General features: G+C 40.5%; 1 protein-coding gene across 14 annotated transcripts in view; it reads right to left on the bottom strand.

Annotated features, from left to right (window-relative positions):
* The window catches only part of ZNF516 (zinc finger protein 516), a 158,170-nt gene that overhangs the window by 51,025 nt on the left and 87,053 nt on the right, over window positions 1-20,092 (bottom strand). The gene's annotated exons all lie outside the window — the stretch shown is intronic.

The raw sequence follows: 20,092 nt of genomic DNA on the forward strand, positions 1-20,092 counted from the left end.
CATGCTTCTTTTCTCTTATGGATAGCCAAAGGATCTGTTCTAGAAGGCCTTCAGGGCTACTTTGTTGTTTTACCATCCCCATCTTAAAATAGCCCTTGTGAAGTTAAGATAACAAAGAACACCTTCCATCTAAATTATTTTTTTGTTTTTTAAATACTTAAATTACAGTAAAAATGCTTTACTGTCATTCTCCTGTAACCATATGTTTCAGCAATTAAACAATCCAGGAAATGAATGAGGAAAGATGAACCAGGAATGTATAACTCCTAACATGTTTTATTATTGTAGTGCAGTCCTATACAGCCTCAGTGAGAAGTAAATCCCACTGGGTGCAGTGAGGTTTATTCCCCAAAATGCAGAGGATTAGAGCCCTGCAACGTAATCCTTGTATGCTTATCCGACAGTATATCCCACTGCAGTCAATGGGGCTTATTCCCAGGCAAGCGTGTACAGAATTGCACACTTACCTGAGAATAAATCCCACTGAATTCCATTGGACCTACTTCTGAGCAGACACTCACAGGATTGCAGCCTCAATCTCTTTAGCACTATCTAAGTGAACACCTGGTGCTTGGAAAACAAAAGCTACTGACCTCTTCCAATCTGGGCAATGAAAACCATGAATGGACAATCACTTCAATAATATGTTCAGTTCTGGGCTGCATATCTGTGCTCCTTTGTTGCAAATGCTGACTAAGCTGGCATTGCATTTTGAGAGGTCACTGGGCTTTATTAATAAAATTATTGCATTTTCAGGAATAACATTTTCATGTCTATGCTGTGTGTTGTTGTTTTTTTTACATAAAACTTTAGCAGTCATTCATGCAAGAAATTCCCATTATGGCTAGAAGTATAAATTTGTGAACCATGACATCATGTGAGGTAGGATTTTATCTTGCAGTCACAACAGTAGAACTGTTAGAAGTTGGAGAGAGGAGAAAAAATGTACTTTGGGAAGAAATACTAGTATTTTTGCATAAAGAAAACCAACAACTGTAGCAGCAGCAAAGAAAGAGGTCTGTCAAAAGAGACAATGAATATTAATATCATCAAGGTTATTATTTACCCTACTGCATTAATGGTGAATGCTGGCTGCGTGCACCTGCCGTTTTGAATTCACAACCCCTTATCAGCATGATCAGATCAGGTGGCTGTAAACGTGTGCAGCCATTGTTTTGAATACACAACCCCCTATCGGGGTGATCAGGGGTTGTACCGTCTCCTGTGAACCTGGCCATTGGGGGTTATTTGAGGCTTAAACAACCCTTGAATAACCCTGGATTAGGGTACTTGGGCTATGCAATGGTTTTTTAACCCTCAAATAACCCATGATGCTTCGGTTCACATGAGACGGTGAACCCCCCCCCCCAATAGGGGGTTGTGTATTCAAAACTGTGGCTGCACACACCCAGCATGCACCACAGCTCATCATGGGTTAAATAACCCACTATGAGCTGGCTGTGTCATGTGAACGGGCCCTATGGTTGGATCCAGACTTAGTCAGAGTACATCCACTGAAATTAATGGACTTAAGTTAGTCCTATTGATTTCATTGAGTCTACGCTACTCTAACAATGATTAGTCTGGATCCAATCCTATGTACATAAAAGATACACCTGCGTTATTTACATGTGATGGTGTATACCATTTTACATGTTTTTTCTACATAGAGAAAATATCCATGGGAGCAAAATGTCATGTGTGAAGTAGTGAATTCTACTAATATAAGATAATGTTGTCACTTGCTCTAAAGTGCTCTAATATTTGGTGTTCCACCACAAAAGCACAAACTAAAGTAAATGTCAGGAACCAGATCCCTGTGGAAAGAACTTGACATCATGGAGTGGGGGATGAGCAGTGAGACAGTGAAGTTTGTGGATAACACCAAATTATTTATGGTGGTTAAAACAAAAAGGGACATAAAAGAGCTCCAAAGGGATCTCTCCAAACTGGGGGTAATAAGCATTCAAATGGCAAATGTGACTCTCTGTAAACAAATATAAAGTGATACCCACTGGGGCAAAAAATTCCTAACAGCACATACACTGATGGGGGTCTGAGATGGGGGTCACTCATCGGGAAGAGATTGTGGTGGCATTATCATAATGCCTTCATACAAATCTTCAGTGCGACCATACTTGGAAAACTGTGTACAGTTCCGGTCACCGCACCACAAAAAGGATATTGTAGAGCTGGAGGAGGTACAGCTTAGCTTAGAAAAAAGGCAAGTAAGAAGGGGACATGATAGAAATGTATAAAATTATGCATGTTATAAAGTGGAGAGGCAGAATTGTTTCTCCCTGTCTCATATTACTAGAAATTGGGATCATCGAATGAAGCCAAATGGTGGGGGATTTTGAACAGATAGAAGGAAGTCATTTGACTTCCTTTTAATACTTTTAGGATGCAATCCCATGCATGTTTAGACAGAAAAAAGTCCTACAACTCCCAGCATGGCTGGCTGGGGAATTCTGGGAGTTATAGGACTTTTTTTCTGTCTAAACATGCATTGGATTGTGCCCTTAGTTCCTTTACTTACATCTGTATAAGGAAGTACACAGCACATAGTTAAACTAAATTTTGATACTACAAGATGTAGTGATGGCTGCCAACTTGATCAGCTACTGAAGGGGATTAGACAAATTCATGGCAGATAAGGCTATAAATGGCTACTAGTCATGATGGCTATATATTCCTTCCAGTATCAGAAACAGTATGCCTCTAAATACCAGTTGTGCTGGGTAATATGAGCGGGAGGGTGCTATTGCACTCATGTCCTGCTTGTAGGCTTCACATAAGCCACTGGTTGGACACTGTAGAAACAGAATGCTGGACTAGAAAGGCCTTTGGTCTGATCCTGCATGGCTCTTATGTTCATGTGTTACTCCTTCTTAACAACACAGTAGATATAATTGCATGTAGACAAGGTGTATTTATAACTAGTGCTCTATTCTGCCATAAGTCTCAAAATCGTTATATTGGGGGGAGGGGTGTAAATCCATCCAAGTACATTTGGGGATTTTCAATTTGTAGTAATTTTTTACTGTTAGCATGGATTGAAGATGGATATGGTGAAATGGACTACCTACGTCAACAGAACATACCAGTTTCATCATTCAGCTAAAAGAAGAGGGGAATGGGCACCAATTAATACCTCAAAGCCAAGGCCAAATTGAAAGGAATAAAAAAGGGAACTCTAGGTAGACAAAACTGTGAAAAAGAAAAGTTTACTTATATTAGTTCCCCTTTCAGGTAATGGGAAAGAATTCAGTCTTGTTTGCTGTTTCCTACTCACAGCCCCACATATCTGAAAACAATGCAAATCTGAAAGCCTCTGGTACATATTAAACGCAAGTAGGGCAGAATACTTAAGAAACTGTGTTTTTTAAAACAATTTAGGGCACAGTCCTATTATGCCAATGCTCGTAAGCCTCTGAACCTGGAGGCTTACAAGCATCCAGTGCAGGGCGGGAGGAGCGGTGAAGGTAATCATTGCCTCCCTGTCCTCTGTCTCTGCATTTTAGCTAGATGGGCTTTTTTGCCCATCTAGCCGGGGCATTCCAGAGGGGGAAGGAAGGAGACTGGAGAGGCTTCAGGGTACCTCATATCTCAGCCTCTCCAGTTCCCCCCCCCACCAACAGGAATGCCCCCTTAACAACTCTTCAAGGTTGCTTTTCCGACCTTGGAGAGGCAGCTGGGGTGGTTCTTTCTGCACCGGCTGTGAGAGGGAGGGGGTCAGAGTGCTGTCTCCAACCTCAGATCCAGGAATCCAAAGTATCCTGTGGCCTCCCCAGACACTGTCTAGGGGCCATTGGGTTGCTCCCATAGTGTCTGTAAAGCACAATGTTGAGACGTCTTGCTTCAGATATTGCACTGTAAGGCATTTTGTATCTTTTCTTCCCTGCCCACCCTCCACCACAATAAATTGGGGAAAGAGATGAGCTTATGTTTGAACCAGACATAATTTTTTGTCTTAAAAAGGGAGGGAAAGGCAACAAGGGAAGAATATGCACAACTGCAGATACATGAAGGAGCACGGGGTTTAGGGCTTCATGTTCCACATGGCTTTTCTTGTTGTAATATAGCTCTGAAGGTCTACTAAGTTGCACTTTTCAACCTGTGGCCAAGAGCTGATAAAACCTTCTATACTATTCTATGAGTCAATATGTCAAAATCTCACAAACATTCCACAGCCCCTATACCAGTCTCAACTCTTTTAAAAACGGCCAGAGGATTTGTCTGGACGACCTGCTGTACTAACAAGTTCTCAGGTTGAATAAATACTATATAAAGCTGCATTTCCTTTTCCTTTCTTTGCAGTGCCCTCCATTTTCTCCTTTGTACAAGAACTGAGAAAAACAACAATAACTATGTGTGGCATTAAAAAAAAAAGTGAATGGCTTTCAAGGCCTACTACAAAACACTCCTGTGACAGCCTTGCTAAGATCACAAAGACATCAGCCATTTACTGGCAACTTCAATAAACTCCTTTAAGAGTCAATGGGACAACAAATCTATGAGAGAATCCTCCTTGAACAAGGAAAGGGAGAGGAAGGGGTTCCAATTCTGGGTACACTGGCCTCTAAATCTATCAACCTCATTATAACGCTTTTAAAATGAGTCTGGATTTTTAAAGCTCACAAGAGGAAAGATTTATTTAGTGCTTAATACTTCAGAAATCACAGAGAAAAAGAATGTCTTACAGATGTGACCAGTCAACTTTTTCTTAGAAAAAAATCTCCCCATACTTCCTAATTCATACAGTGTTGGATTTCTTATTTTTAAAAAAAATGAAGGAGCCAAAAGAATGTCGATCAATGGAAAAATGAATAAAGCCTAATGAGGGGAGGGGGAGAAGGCTACATCAATCAATACCAAAATGTCAGAGCTGATTTATTTTAAGAGTAGAGGGATCCTGCATGATAGCAAGGGAAACTGGACAACACTCATTTCACAAAGCACCCATCTGGAAGATTTTTTTTAATAATAGCGACACTAGTATATTAGGCTATAATGCTATACACACTCATCAGGGAGTAAGCTCCACTGAATTCAGTGGGTCTTACTTCTGAGTAGATATGCACAGGCCTGCACTATCACTGAACAAGGCAAACAATCTGAATTTCTGCCATTAAGTCATTTGCAAAGAAGTCCAAATCCCTTTTAAAAGCATCGCCAATAAAGTACATTCATCTGCATGCAGTACTGATTCTAGAGCGCATTGGTGAGTCACAGTGACTTACACATTGCACACTCATTTTAGTAGATGGGAAAGGCTGTTGTTAATTTTATACAGATATTTTACTGTTTGATTTACATGCAACATGTTTTGGGCGGGAATGATGTTTTTACAAAGGATTCAAGTTAGAAACTGTGTAGGAAATATAGGCAATTTGGAATGCACAAAGAAAATGCTGAAAGACACTGCCACAGCCTGGCTCATTTTGGAAGTTCTCCTTTTTGAGGGAGGAAAAGAAAAGAGAGAGAACTCAAAGCTCTTTCTATCCCTAACCCATTCACTAACATGTGTGTGTGTTATGTGTGTGTGTATAAAAAAAAAAAACACCGTGACAAAAATATGCTTTGCTTTTACACCCCAAATGGTGCAAGACTCGTAGATTCTACAGTACAGAACATAGGAAGCTGCAATACACAAACTCAGACCACTGGTCCATAGAGCTGCATATTGTTTACACTAGGGGTTGGCAGAAGGTAGATCTCCAGATGCTCTGGACTTCAACTCTCAGTGCATTACAGCTGAGCTATGGGCCTTGCCCATCAGGGCTACCCTGAAGACTTGAGTGTAACAAACAAGATAAGTGAAAAGCATCTGCCCTGTAGTACAAGTAGAAATGTTTCTTTAATGTCAACTAATTATACCTGTTCCAAAATATTATCTTACTATGTGACTCAATACACTGGGTGGTCAATATATGAACATAGTGGCACATTTACTCTCAGATAAGTGCATATATTAAAAAAGATGCATTATTTGCAACTGCTGCAAAGAAAATCTGTGTGGTTTTAAAAATAGAAAATTGTTAATTGACTATAAAATTCATTAATTTGAGCAAACTAAGGTTAAAAATCAGAAGTTATTAGTAAGGATTTATTTTAGCAATGTTCTGCACATTAAATGACAACAGGAAAGCTTAATTGCTCCTATTTTATGTCTGTGTTGTAGACATTTCTTTTTTATTTGTATTGTATGCAGTGGCCTATGGCTACAAGCAATAAATACTTATATTGAAATGTCAACCAGAGACAAGACAGGCCCCTGTTACATTAGATTCTCAGTTACCATATTATCCAGTGAGAAAGAAAACTTTCTATCTTGATTCATTACATTACCATTTCATGCTCACTATGTACAGTGGCTTAAGCTGGGTTAAATGTCTAACCAGCCAAAGACTGCACAACTGGTGGGATACATACCAAGAAAACAACAAGTATTTTCCACAAAGAATTATTCAGTTTGCAAGCTCAAATATAAAATGCAATCAAGTTCCACTGAAAAGAATGGGGCTGAGTCAATGTAATCTGGATCGAAGTGTAATACATCTGTTTATATGGTGTCCCTAATAAATCAGCCATATTGTCTTTATGTCACGTGTAAGATTATACCACCAAATGAAAATTGTCTTACACTGCAATCCAATGCCTACTTATGTGAGCTCCACTGAACTCACTGGGACTTCTTTAGAAAGGAAATGTATACGACTGCACTAATAAAGAAATTTACAAGCAAATCCTTACCTAAATAAGTGAGTAAGTAGTAACTGCATGAATTCATAGTTATATTAAATCTATTTGGTCAGACCTGTTTAATCCCTTTTGTTTTGTCAACTACCTGTCTGAGTATATACAAGATTGAAGTGGTAACTCAGACTATCCCACTGGGTAATCAGCATTATTTTTCTTATTAGTCAGCATAGAAATGTATCATCAAAAGTGCCTGAAGAGTAAGCAATCCAGATCTATGTGGGTGATTAATTTATGTAGCTTTACATAAATTATGTGTTCTTAGCATGGTAACCTTTTCTAGGTTACTTCAAGCAGGCCTTTGTTTTATCAGGTAGATAATTTCCTATACAATGTCTTTGTTTATCTACTGAACCTGTCTGCTTTATCATATTGTTATTCTTATGGAATGGTATTGTGAGGCAGAAGGTGAGATATAAATCCTTATATGTAAAAATAATAAATAATATAGAGTTCCTTAAAGGGAGGAGGATAATATTCATCTTCTGTTTCACATGTGTGCAGATGCTTATAACCAGACAGGGCCCTGTCCCCCCACCCATTTTTTTAGTGGTTTTTCTTTTCTTTTGTGTTATATTCTGTAACAGCCTCTTCCACCATTCAGTTCACTTGCACGTTTTAGGACTTGTGTCTTTGTTGGTCCCAGCTTCCCTACAGACTCACAAGCAAAACATCCTAGTGCTGTACTCCTAACTGTCATCCACTTAAACAATTTAAGATTTTCATGCCACTTATCCCTTGGCCAGTAATCTGGAAAATGCTCTTCTTTTTTGTGGGGTGGACATTCTACTTGCATGATCCTTGTCTCTTCCTCATTAACAGTGGCTACATTCACACATTACACTAAGCCAAGATTTCTTTTAACTATGGTTTGTTGAACAAGTCGGAGACATTCCTACAGACAAGCAAAGCAATTACAGCTTGTTCAGCCAGTTGCCTGTTTGTTTTCCCCCTGCTCCTTCTGCCAGTATCCCAAATGACCTAGCAGCAGCAAACTTTAGTAAAACTAAGTAAACTTTAGAAAAACAAAAAAGGGATGAGAGGGAGAGAAAAGAGCAAGACTAGGAGCTATAAAGGGAGAGAAAGAAGGCTAGGGACCAGGTAGGGAGAACCTTTTAGTCTATTTCCAAATTCTACAGTCAAAGACTGCAAATGACTTCCTTTCTGAAATAAAACTTTTGTGAAAGTTCATAGAGAAGAATCTGCTGTGCATCAATTGCTTCCCTGCTCCTGAAAATTGTTTTCAGAGCACGCATATAATTTTTACTGCTATTGCTATGGATTATAAACAGCAAAAACTGACTAATCAAATGCCTACATCGCACATGTTGTCCAGATTCCTTTGCTTGACCAACAGTGTGGAAATCTTTAGTGACAAACATTAACACCCTGACATAAATAAAAATACAAGATTTCTGTGTAAGCAAGATTCTTTGTGGCATAATGTTTCAGTATATTGCTGTAGGGTACAAAGGACCCATTGATACACACTATAGAAAAGTGACCTTGTTTTTAAAAAAAAATGTTTCTGAACATGTTAATTGTTTGTATGTACTGAAACAGTTTATTCCTTTTTAAAAATCTCCTGGAAGTTAATAATTAACCTCTATTTTTAAAAGGCTTATTCCTTTCTTGATAAGCTTTTACAAAAATTGAACTGCTAAATGTGCATAGTGCATGCCACTGCACACACAGAGAAAAAACCATTCAGAACATAAGCAATCTTTGTTAAGAATGTAATACAATAAGACACTGGCATTCATTCAGAGGACAGCTGCCTCAAATTTATTCAGTTGGAACTGCATTGTAACAAGGGAACCACTAGATGGCACCTATTCACAAGTTATAACCCAAACTGCTGCGGCAACCTTTGTATTTGCATGATGTGTGTCCTGAAATTCCATAGGAATATAACTGAAAATATGTCAAGCTTTGACCAATTGATAACAATTGGAAAGAACCTGTCACATTTTCACAGTCTCTACTACTATCTTATAAGCAAGAAAACCTTCAAAATTCAAAGACATACATATATTCTAGGCAGTGGTTTTAAGATGACATTTTCTAATTCAGTTTTCCCCCTTCCAATTCTCCACATTCCTGAACAAATTCACACAACCCAAACTTTACAGAAATTCCCAAGGAAGGAATTTGCAAGCAAATCTAGAGTAGAGACAGAAATTCTTTCCAATCATTCCTGTAGTATCCCAAATCAACAAAATCCCACCCACTTTCTCAGTTAAGAACTGAAGAAAACACAGTCCGTGTTATTTCTTACATTCTAAAATACTGTTTAATTAGCATTCTTGTAAAGAAGAGATGATGTGTTTAAGAACAGCCATGCAAAACAGATTATGACCCGGTTCACACATCATGGCAATTCCTGGCTTGTTTAGCCATGGCCAAGCAGAAGCGAGGAAATGCGCTGCCTCCCATGGTCGCTTCCACTTTCAATTAACAACCCAGGAATGTCCTGTTCCTGGGTTGTTTAGGAGTTAAACAACCCAGAGTTCACCCAACAACAAACCATGGGTAATTGTTGGTAATCCAAGAACGTGGAGTTAAGTATCATCAGTACATGAATGACACAGAGCTCTGTTTCTCAATGTCATCTAAGTCAGGTGGGTTAAGACAAGAGTTGAATCACTGTCTGAGCTCGGTAATGGGCCTGATGAGGCAGAAAAAATAAACTCATTCCTAATAGGATGGAGGTGCTGTGGGTAGATAATTCAGTAATCCATGAAGGGGGGGATTCAATCTGTTTTGGATGGGGCTGTACTCTCTAAAAGATCAAGTTCAAAATTTGAGAGTACTCCTTGAGCCTGCTTTGTCACTCGAACTACAGGTTTCCTCAGTGGCAAAGACAGCTTCCAATCAGCTTAGGCTCGTATGACAGCTGCAACCCTGTCTTGGACAGGGAAAATCTGGCAACAGTCATCCGTGGTCTTCTAACACTCCATTTAGACTACTGTGATCTGTTGCAGGTGGGGCTGCCCTTGGAGACGGATCAGAAGCCGCAACTAGTTCAAAATTCAGCAGCCAGGATTTTGCCTGTAACAACTCACTGTGAACATCTCACCAGTTTTGAGGGATCTACACTGGTGAACAGTTTGCTTCTGAGCCCAATTCAAGGTGCTGATCTTAATCTTTAATGCTTTTTAACGGCTTGGGACCCAGATACCTGAAGGACCACCTTCTCCTATCAACGTCCCCATTATTAATTTCCTCCACGAAGGCCTTTTCAGAGTGCCACGACCATCAGAGGTCGCATAGGTGTCAAGGAGAGGGCTGCCTCATCTGTGGCACCCAGTTAGCTAGATCCAAGCAGGAAAACCTGTACAACGAATAGGAAAAAACATGGAATTGACGAAATCTGGTCTGAAGGAAAAGCTGCTGAGAGCTTATTCTCTTATCTATTAGGAATGGTAACCAAGCACATTTTATTTTAGGGCCTTTTAGCAATCTCAACCTATTGTTTGAAGAATGACATTTCATTCCCTTTTGTAAATAATTCCCCTTAATACACAACTTAATTTTTGTTTACAGTTGAAAGGAACCAAGATACCGAGAGTTATAGAGGGTTTATTTTGGTGGCAGTGGCTGAAGATTTCATAGCTGAGGCAGCTAACATTGAGGTCTAATTGGGAATTTTACTGAAAACTGTGGCAGTGAGTGCCATAGATCCTGATAAAGTGACTCTGTTCACATGTTGGGACTACTGAACATGACTTGGAGCATCCCTAAATGTCTATCCATAAAAGATATATAATGATTTTAATAAGGAATGGAAGAAATAACTGTTGATAAACTTACAGAGAGGATTTAAGAAACTATTTTTTCCTCATGGCTGCAAAATTTCCAGAAATCTTACATCTCTTCCTATAAAAGTCTTCTTATTGTAGTTTTTAGAAATCATTCTGATTTCTAAAAACTTATTAAAGGCCATGTAGCAATATATGAACATCTTGTCTTAAACATTTTATTCATCATTCTAAAAGAAAACATTTCATAATCTAAAATTGTTCTTTTTTTTTCCTTCAGAAAACAAAACAAAGAAGTTCCTTCAGAAAAAGCTTGGGGAATGGGCAGGACCAGGCTCCTTTCCTAAATTTTTCCATCTTTTTCCTGGGCTTTCACATCTCTGTTCAGACCATTTATGTTTACTATATTGTAAATGAGGATTTTGACTGAGAGGGCTCACTAGGAACATCTCACCACTTTTGAGAGATGGGCAGTGCTAAACTATACGTGTCTACTCAGAGGTAAGTCCTATTGACTTCAATGGAACTTACTTCCAGGAAATAGAGTACAGGATTGCAGTGTTACACTAATAAACAGTTTGCTTCTGAGCGCAATTCAAGGTGCTGGTTTTAACCTTTAAGGCAGTGGTCCCCAATGAAGCACCTGCAAGGACCTCAAACAAAGCTCTCCCCTCCCTGCCCCCTTCAAAAACTGAAGAAAAAAAGAATAACACTAGAAAATGTCGGATCAGTCTTTTTTCTCTCCTTTTCTAGCCTCTGACCTTGCTCTTTCTCTCCCCTTTATTTCTTTGCCTTGCTCTTTCTCCCTCCCTCCCAGCCTCTAGCCTCGCTATTCCCCATTCCTCTCACTTTTGACTATCCAGACCCATGGCAGCCATTATGTGGTGGTGTCTACCGCAGTTTTTCAAATTCCCAAATATGCCCATGGGTTCAAAAAGATGAGGGACCCCTGCTTTAAAGCTTGCCCTCCTATCCATCTATCTGCCCCAATATTAAGTTCTTAATATTAAGGACTATCTCTTCTGTAGTGGCCAGCTAACTGGTTTGTAAGCTACATCCTAACAGGAGAAGATATAGAATGAAGAATTAAAAATAAAATTGCAGGTGACTAAAACTCCTTCCTGATGTGAATAGGTAGGCAATATAGTTTCCGGCAACTCTTTATTGTTCCCTCAGTTAGCATGGATAGAGGATTTCATTGGTTGATGAAGGAACAGAATGCCTCCTACACAGAATTGCAATACAAGAAAAGAAGATCAACGCTGCGCCTCTAGATGTTTTAGAGTACAACTCCCAATAGTTGGGGATTATGGGAGTTATAGTCCAGAACATCTGAAGGGTACCAGGTTGGAGAATGCTGCTTTACACCCACTCTCTCACTTTTGTACTCAGTCCCTATGGATTTAGTTGCTATTTTATTGTAAACAGAAACTTAAACACAGTGCAGGCCTATTTGCATATAATTTTATTTTCTTGTTGCTGTAAAAGGAAGGATACAAAGAAGACCAGTGAAAAGGGTGCCTAGGCCTATTTTAGAAAACCTCAATCCAGGAGAAAGCAAATCAAGAAATTAGCTGCATTCCCAGTACACATGGGCTAAATCATCATTTCTAAGCTTTAAAGTGACTTTTAAAAAACTGTTACTTTTTTCTGATGTTATCTTATACAGTAAACTGTCATCTGTACAGTTGTGTGAGTTACTCTTGTTATGCACATTGGCAAAGAATAAGGAAATATCTTTCAAGGTAAGTTTGATGATAATAATCATGTCAGCATAAGCTCTTGAAGTGTCCAACCGTTTCCCACACTCCTCCCGCATGGGAGTTGTGCCTGATTTACAGCATGTTCAGAGGAGTGTAAATTCTTTTACAAAAGTAACATTACTGCCTTAGTTGTGAAGTCTATTATTACAATGGTTTTGCCATGCTGTGTAAAGAAATTAGGCCTGATGCAAACATTAGTACTGTGGCGAGGTTACATGGCGCGCGCATGCACACGCACACATATACTACTTCTACATCAGGGGTGCAAAAGGTGCAGGCCATGGGCCACAGGAAGATCCCCAAACTCTGGCGGCTCCCCAAAAAAGAAATAGAAGGAAAAACACTCTAGGGGCAGGTTCTATGTCATATAAGCCTTGTTCCTAGAGCATCCCAGAGTATGCTAAGAATAGTACTTGAGGCTCCTGCTTGCTTTTTAGGACACTCTAGGCATGAGGCTTCTATGTCCTGAACTATATCCTAGAGCATTTTTCCACTCTTTTAATCCCCCTCCCCACACACACACATACACACACACAAAAGCTTTCCAGGTAGCAAGATCCTTCAACAAGAGAGTGGATTAGAAGAGGAAGAAGGGCTGGGTGCCAGGATTCCTGGATGGTCTGAGAACTGAGGTTTCTGGGCGGAGGATTGGGTTTATCTGAGCAAAGCAGGTGCCAGGTCTCTGAAACAGTTTGGGTAGGAGTTGGATTTGAGCGAGTGTTTGCTTATCATTTTTTTAAATCAAGTTTTATTAGTGATTATAAGCCTCCTTGAGTGCCATTTTTGGTCGAAAGGCAGGGCATCAATCAAACAAACAAACAAAAGAGTAGCCTTCCCCAACCTGGTGCCTTCCAGATGTTTTGGACTTCAACTCCCATCAGCACCAGCCAGCATGGTCAGGAATGCTGGGAGTTGTAGTCAAAAACATCTGGAGGGCACCAGGTTGGGGAAGGCTGTTACAGAGCATAAGGCTGATTAGGCATAAGTGTTGTGTGGGATTAGGGGGGAAAAAGTTGTGATAGTAGAAAACATTCAGTGGAGATTACTTCCAGTTCAAAGGGTAAGAGCAGAAGTTGGGTTATGCTGATGCAAGACATGTGAGTAATAAAATGGGCAATCCTGAATAACTGATATTAGAGGGTTAACTATAAGTAAAATTGCTGGGAAATTGTTGAATTATTAATGGAGTAACCAGAAAAATACAGAACAGCTTTCATTAATAAAGAAGCCTATATTATTATTATTAGAAACAAAAGACTGCTAAATGTTGTTGAATTCTAATTACTAACAGCTTAACAGCAGATAGGAAACTAATTTTGAGTCTTGTACAGTAAAAGTCTAAAAACAGTTCAGATGCTGACAAGCATCTAGCTATAAAGTAAGAGTCAAACTACATTTTAACAGTCAGGTGGGTTAAAACAATAACAAACTTAACTATCCAGAAATTGTTTGTCTGACTCACATGTTACAAAGTTCAGAAAACAGTTACATAGAAGTAATGTTGGACCCCTCATATGCATATACATTAATTCTTCCTCTGGAAGAAAATAAAGCAAGATTGCAGGAAAAGATAAAATCTTTGTCTTAATATCTTATTTGTGCTAGATTCCTTCTGAGAAATTCAGATGCATATGCTGAAATTCTTTTTTACAGAAGCAAGGATCCCCACTGGCAACGCCAGTTACCCCGCCAGGTCAGCTTCTGTATTTCAAAATTAAGGAAGGTGATTTGGATAGCAGAGCAATAAGCAAAAGGGGATGATTCATTAATACCCAAGCTCCTTCTCCCACTCTTGTAAATTAGGCCTTGAATAATTACCACATGAATTCATGATGTCTGATTAGAAACACAGTTTTGGAGCCACTGGAGAATATGAACATTCTCTAGAGCTGGGTGATGCTGTAAATCTTGTCTGGATTACATCAACAGGGCAATGTACTGAGAATTGTCCCTAAAAATCTACAACCTAATCACCTTCCTATCTGAATCCATCTTCTAGTATTATCTGTACAGGCTCAGAACAACCAGCCATACTGGTTACTATTGTTTTTACTATTCTGTTTCTCACATGATCTGAAACTTATGAGCTCAAAGCACAACTTCAAATATCTTGAAGCAGGAAGTCAAGAGGACACAGTGATATTATGGATAAGTATGTTTGATTAGTGAATCCCCTGCTCCTGTTTCAAAACATTTCACATTTCAAAAGTACATCTGGAATCACTGACTGGATGATTTTGTGAGCCAGAGCACCAGAAGCAGGGTCCCTGTCTCAAGTTCTCCACCCACTGAGCATGGCTCACGATGAAGACAGTCACCATCATGTAAAGCAGGGATGGGGAACATGTTGCCCTCATGATGTTGTTGGACTGCAACTCCCATCATCCATAACTATTGGCTATGCTGTCGAAGTCTGATGGGAGCTGCAGTCCAACAACATTTCGAGGGCCATATGTTTCTCACCACTGATGTAGAATGAGTTTCTGTAGTCAGTCTACATTCCTGACATGTACTGTTGGTGATGTGGACACTTCCCATGTGATAGTGGGCATCTATAGAAAGAATAGCACTTTCTACATCATGGTGGCTCTCTGCATGATGTCTCCATTATGATAATAACATATGCTCTAGCAATGCTTTATGCTATGACTATTTAGCCAAATAAGAACTAGTCTGTGGACAAACTACAATTAATATTAGTTGCCCTATGAGTATTTCCTTCTTTCTTCCACATTCTCCCAATATCGACCTATTGCTTCTTGGATGCATAACATGACGAACAGAAGACAAGCAACACTACAGAATGTATTCATTTTTTCATTTCTCAAGGTCTTTCCAGACCAATCACAGTTTAACTGTGTTGGTTTTTGAAGCTGTGTGTTGTTTTTTCAGGAAAGGGGCTGCACTCTTGGAAATCCCCATATGTCTGCTGCATGGCATTGAATTGCATGTGGTGGGGGAGTACACATTATCCAGCTACTGAAACTTATAAAACCCTTTTTTAAATTACAGAACTGACATGGCATCTTTGAACAAATATTTATAGAAACATGTAAACCCTGCTTCACCCGCCACCACAAGAAAGGAGTTGCTCAAAGCAGCTTACAAAATATAAAACGGCATAAAAATAACCACCATCAATCATTAAAACACAATTACCAGACTAAAAGCAGAATCAGAAAGAATCGGAAAGCAAGAATACAAACAGCCCACACTAACAATCAATAAATTAAATTAAGCAACAACAGAATCAAAAGCTTGTTTTAAAAATGTCTTCAGTTAAAGGCAGAGCACAAAGAGAGAGGAAGATAACCTAACCTTTGGGGAAAAGGAGTTCCATATAATGAGCACTGCTACAGAGAAAGCCCTCTCAGAATTTGACAGTGCAATCCTATACATCAAAGGTGTGGATGCATTTTCATGCCAAGGGCCACATTTTGTTGTAGGTACCTTCCGGGGGGTGCACTTGCCAGTGGTGGGTGGGCCAAAGCCCCCCCCCCACACACACACACTTAGGTGGGGGGGACAATCAAACCTGCACTGGGAGAGAGATTGATTTGGGAGCTAACCCTCCATTCCCCAGTTGTGACCCTTGGCATCACCCCATGCTGCAATTCAGGGTTGTTGTTTTTTTAAAAAAAATTCTAATAGGAGCTTTTTTCAAGCCTATGTGCTGCGGGCAGAGCCCTGGGGGTGAGGGGAGAGGTTTGCAGGCCAGTTGGGGAGACTGCACAGGCCATCGGTTCCCCAGACCATCCAGGCATTTAACAGCATAACCCTTAATGCCTATGCAGAAGTAAGGCCAGCTGAGTTCAGGGGACTTAGTTCTAGACAAGTATGTATAGAACTGCAGCCGGACCAGGGTTTAGCTATAGTCTGCAACAATTTTAAAGCTGTTGTGTAGGTACTGTTTGGAAGAACCATTGTATTTTGAAAGTTACAAAATAGTGCAGTTAGAAAATATGGCCCAAATCCTTTTGACAACAATTGCTACCCAAGCTGTGTACTGATTTTTTGGTACTACTACTGGTAAACCACTATACTAGCGCAACGTCTGTGTCGAGGGGTGTAGACACTGATCTCTTTTTTGTTTTCTATGCCATGACTTTCAATAACTTCTAAAAAGGTAAAGGTGTCCCCAACCAGTCGTGTCCGACTCTAGGGTGTGGTGCTCATCTCCATTTCTAAGCCGAAGAGCCAGCGCTGTCCAAAGACGCTTCCGTGGTCATGTGGCCGGCATGACTGAACACAGAGGTGCACGGAACGCTGTTACCTTTCCCGCCGAGGCAGCACCTATTTATCTACTTGCAATTTCTTGCTTTCAAACTGCTAGGTTGGCAGAAGCTGGGACTGAAGACGGGAGCTCACTCCGTCACGCAGCACTCGGGTCTTGAACTGCTGTCCTGCCAACCTTCCGGTCTGCAATTCAGCGTCTTAACCACTAAGCCACCGCGGCCCCTCTCAATAACCTCTACACACAGTATTAACCAGCATCCTTATCCCTATCAGCCATGTCAGCCACAGACCCATAAGAAACAAGTAGTGAACCGGCATAATTTTTTGTTTTGCATTGTTTGCAATGTCGATCTGTTGATGAATTTCATTATCTTTATGGATATTCTGCCAAGAAGGGCAGTAGTGGCCTATGCAGTAATGCTGCAATGCCAATCCGCCATCAACAGATGGTGGCCAAATAAGGGTTGGGGGAGGCCACTGAACACCGACTGGTGTTGCCAATGATGGCTTATGAAAAGCCTGGTACACAGTCAAGTTTCTGCCAAGTCACACATGGCCACTGTGAAATGTCATCAATGGTTTGTGAAGGCGACTACAAGTAGCACTTTGGTTTCTTGTTTTTTGATCTAGCGGCAATGTTAAAAGCAGGGTTGAATATTCCTCCTAATAGTGCAATCCTATACATGTCCATTCAGACATAAGTCTCACTGAGTTCAATGAGGCTTACTGCCAAGTAAGTGGTGACAGGATTGCAGCCTAAGTGTGGTAAGATAATGCTAGCATTGTTACGTTATGCCTCAGTCTTATAAGCCTAAGAGATTTAGAGCACTAACTACATTTTTAAAAACTGATCCACACAATAAAGATGTCTTTCTTTTCTCTAAATCTAAACTAAGAATGGCGGTTTTCTTTAAAAAAGAAAAGAGAAAAGTAATGCAACATTTGTTGTCACCTTCCTATGTTCTTTTTACAAATGTGCTTTTTTGAGGTGTTGTGATACATGAAATCAACCATTAATCAGTTAAACCTGAATAAAGGTGCAATCCTATGCATATTTTGACAGAAAAAAGTCCTACAGCACCCAGTATTCCCCAGACAGCATGGGAATGCTGGGAGTTGTAGGAGTTTTTTCTGTCTAAACATGCATAGGATTGCGCCCTAACTCGCTCTATTAAGTCAGACAGATAATCACCTAAAGATCTTTAACTTGGCTGACAGCCCTACTTTCTCCTAAACAGAAATCCACATTAACTTGACTTTAGAGAAAAACCAATTGAGTGGGTTTTTTAAAAATATATCCTTTCTAGTCTTGAGAAACCAGCTGTAAAAATGCAAGTTGTTCTACAGGAGAAATGAACAATGAACAGCCTGGGAAACTTAGATAGCCCAGTTAATACAATGTCCTTAATAGATTTAGAGCCCCTTTGTGGTGAATCAATTACTTTTTATAACATGTTGCAAACATTACTATTGCCATATATTGCCTTTGTCATGAATAAATGATAGAAGTTATCCATTTGTCTTACAGCCTGTTATTCAAATCTTTAAAGCCTTTTGGTAGTCAATAGTAAAATAGTAAGAATAAACAGTATTTCGCTGGAGGTAAAAATGCAGAAACACTTCATTGTATTTGTTTGCTTTTTACTGCATGAAAATCCTACGTGGATTTGCCCAGGACTAAAACACAGTCTAAGGTTTAAAAGCCTTAAAGTCCTGAACAAGGACTGTTTCTTACTATGCAATCCAATACAGGTCAACTCAGAAGTAAGTCCCATCAAGTTCAATAGGGCTTTTTCCAGGTAAATTGAGTATAGGATTGCCATCTTAATTGCCTCCAGCAGACATCCTTAATTATATAGGGGAAACAGGCAATCTTGTATCTTAAATCTTAAAACTGGTGATTTTAGAAGTCTGAAACAATCTTGCACTATGCAGGCGTCCAACACGTTGGGAAGACATCAGGATGACCGGGAGAGCAATCCTATGGCCCCTAGACAGCGTCTGGGGAGCCACAGGATAGTTCAGATTCCTGGGTCCGAGGACAGAGACATCACTCTGACCTTGGAACCGAGCTCCCTTCCCCTCACGGCCGGCGCGGAGAGAACCACATTAGCGACCTCGGAGGGAAGCGAAAGGGGCCATGGACCAGGAGGGGACTCCAGCTTCCCCAGCCTTCTGCCCTCCCCCTCCCCAATACCTCAGCTAGATGGGCGAAAATGCCCATCTAGCTAAAATGGAGAGCTGGAGGTATAGTGGAGGTAAGGAGTGCCTCCTCCACACCTCCCGCTCTGCACTGGATACTCATATGCCTCTGAGTTTGGAGGCTTAAAATTACCAAGGGTGGATCCTATAGGATCACGCTCTTAGATGATGCATTTTTTCTCTGCTTCCATTATGTAGTTAACCAGTATGGCATATGGGTTCTACACTCCTTTATCCGAGGCATATCGAAGATTACAAAATGGCACTGAACGCATGGTTTCTAGGCAATCCCAGACCAGGAGCAGCTCTTGCAAAGCTTCATGTCTCTTGCATAGATTAAAAAAAAACAGCAAAAAGGAAAGAGAGAAGTTCCGAATGCTTCCAAACCCCACCCCCCCACCCCCACACACAAACTTTTAAAAAACCTACTAACTCACCTTGGTAAATGAATTGGATCTATGTGCTTCCAGGGCCCTAGGAAAGGCATGAATGCTGTAGTACAGTGTCACTGGGTAAACACCTACAATAGGTAACTGCTTTGCAAACTAGCCTGTCTCCCAAAAGGGAGTTTTGCGCTCTTAAAATGGAAGCTGGCAGTATCAAGCTGGCCAAACCTTAGCAGTCATATCCAATACAGGCCAGTACTATTTCAAGTTCTCTGGGAACATTCCCTTGCAACAAAAGCTGAAGTTTTACTAAAAACCCTGGAGACCACCCTTGTGCAGAACCAAGCAAGAAAGCACAAGAGAGACAAATAGCAGCTATATCTGAGCTTGATATTTCATTCTCAAGTTTCATTAAAAGCCTTGTTATTCATGAGTTGTGAAGCTCAAGTGAATTCCTGCTTATGTTGTCCAGTGTATCTATTTCTTCAGTTATATACCTGTAGCTTACAAATTGAAGACAAGCTACCAGAAATGGGCTAATGATATAAAGATTAAGAAGTCGTAATACTTTAAATGACAGCAGATGATTCAGCAATTGAAATCTGAAAAAATGCAGCCTAGATCAGTGGTCCCCTACCTTTTTGGCACCAGGGACCAGTCTCGTGGAAGACAATTTTTCCACAGACTGGTGGGGGATGGTTTCGCTGGTGGGCTTCCGGCCGCTGGGACGCCATTTGCGTCCCTGTTCTTTGCAGTAATAGGCTACGTAAAGATTTACGTAGCCTATTACTCGAAGAACAGGGACGCAAATGGCGTCTGCTATGTGGACGCCATTTGAGTCCCAGCAGCCGGAAGTCCACCAGCAGCTGGAGCTGGCCGCGAGCTGGACTCGCCGCAGAGTGGAGCAGGCCAGGGCCGGCGAGGATTCCAGGGGGCGGGGTGGATCGCCTCCCCCCCCCTCCAGACCCAAGGTGAGCGGATT

Source organism: Heloderma suspectum, chromosome 4, assembly GCF_057233095.1.
Source record: "Heloderma suspectum isolate Gila_16-S chromosome 4, 16-S_ref, whole genome shotgun sequence".
Taxonomy (NCBI): Eukaryota; Metazoa; Chordata; class Lepidosauria; order Squamata; family Helodermatidae; genus Heloderma; species Heloderma suspectum.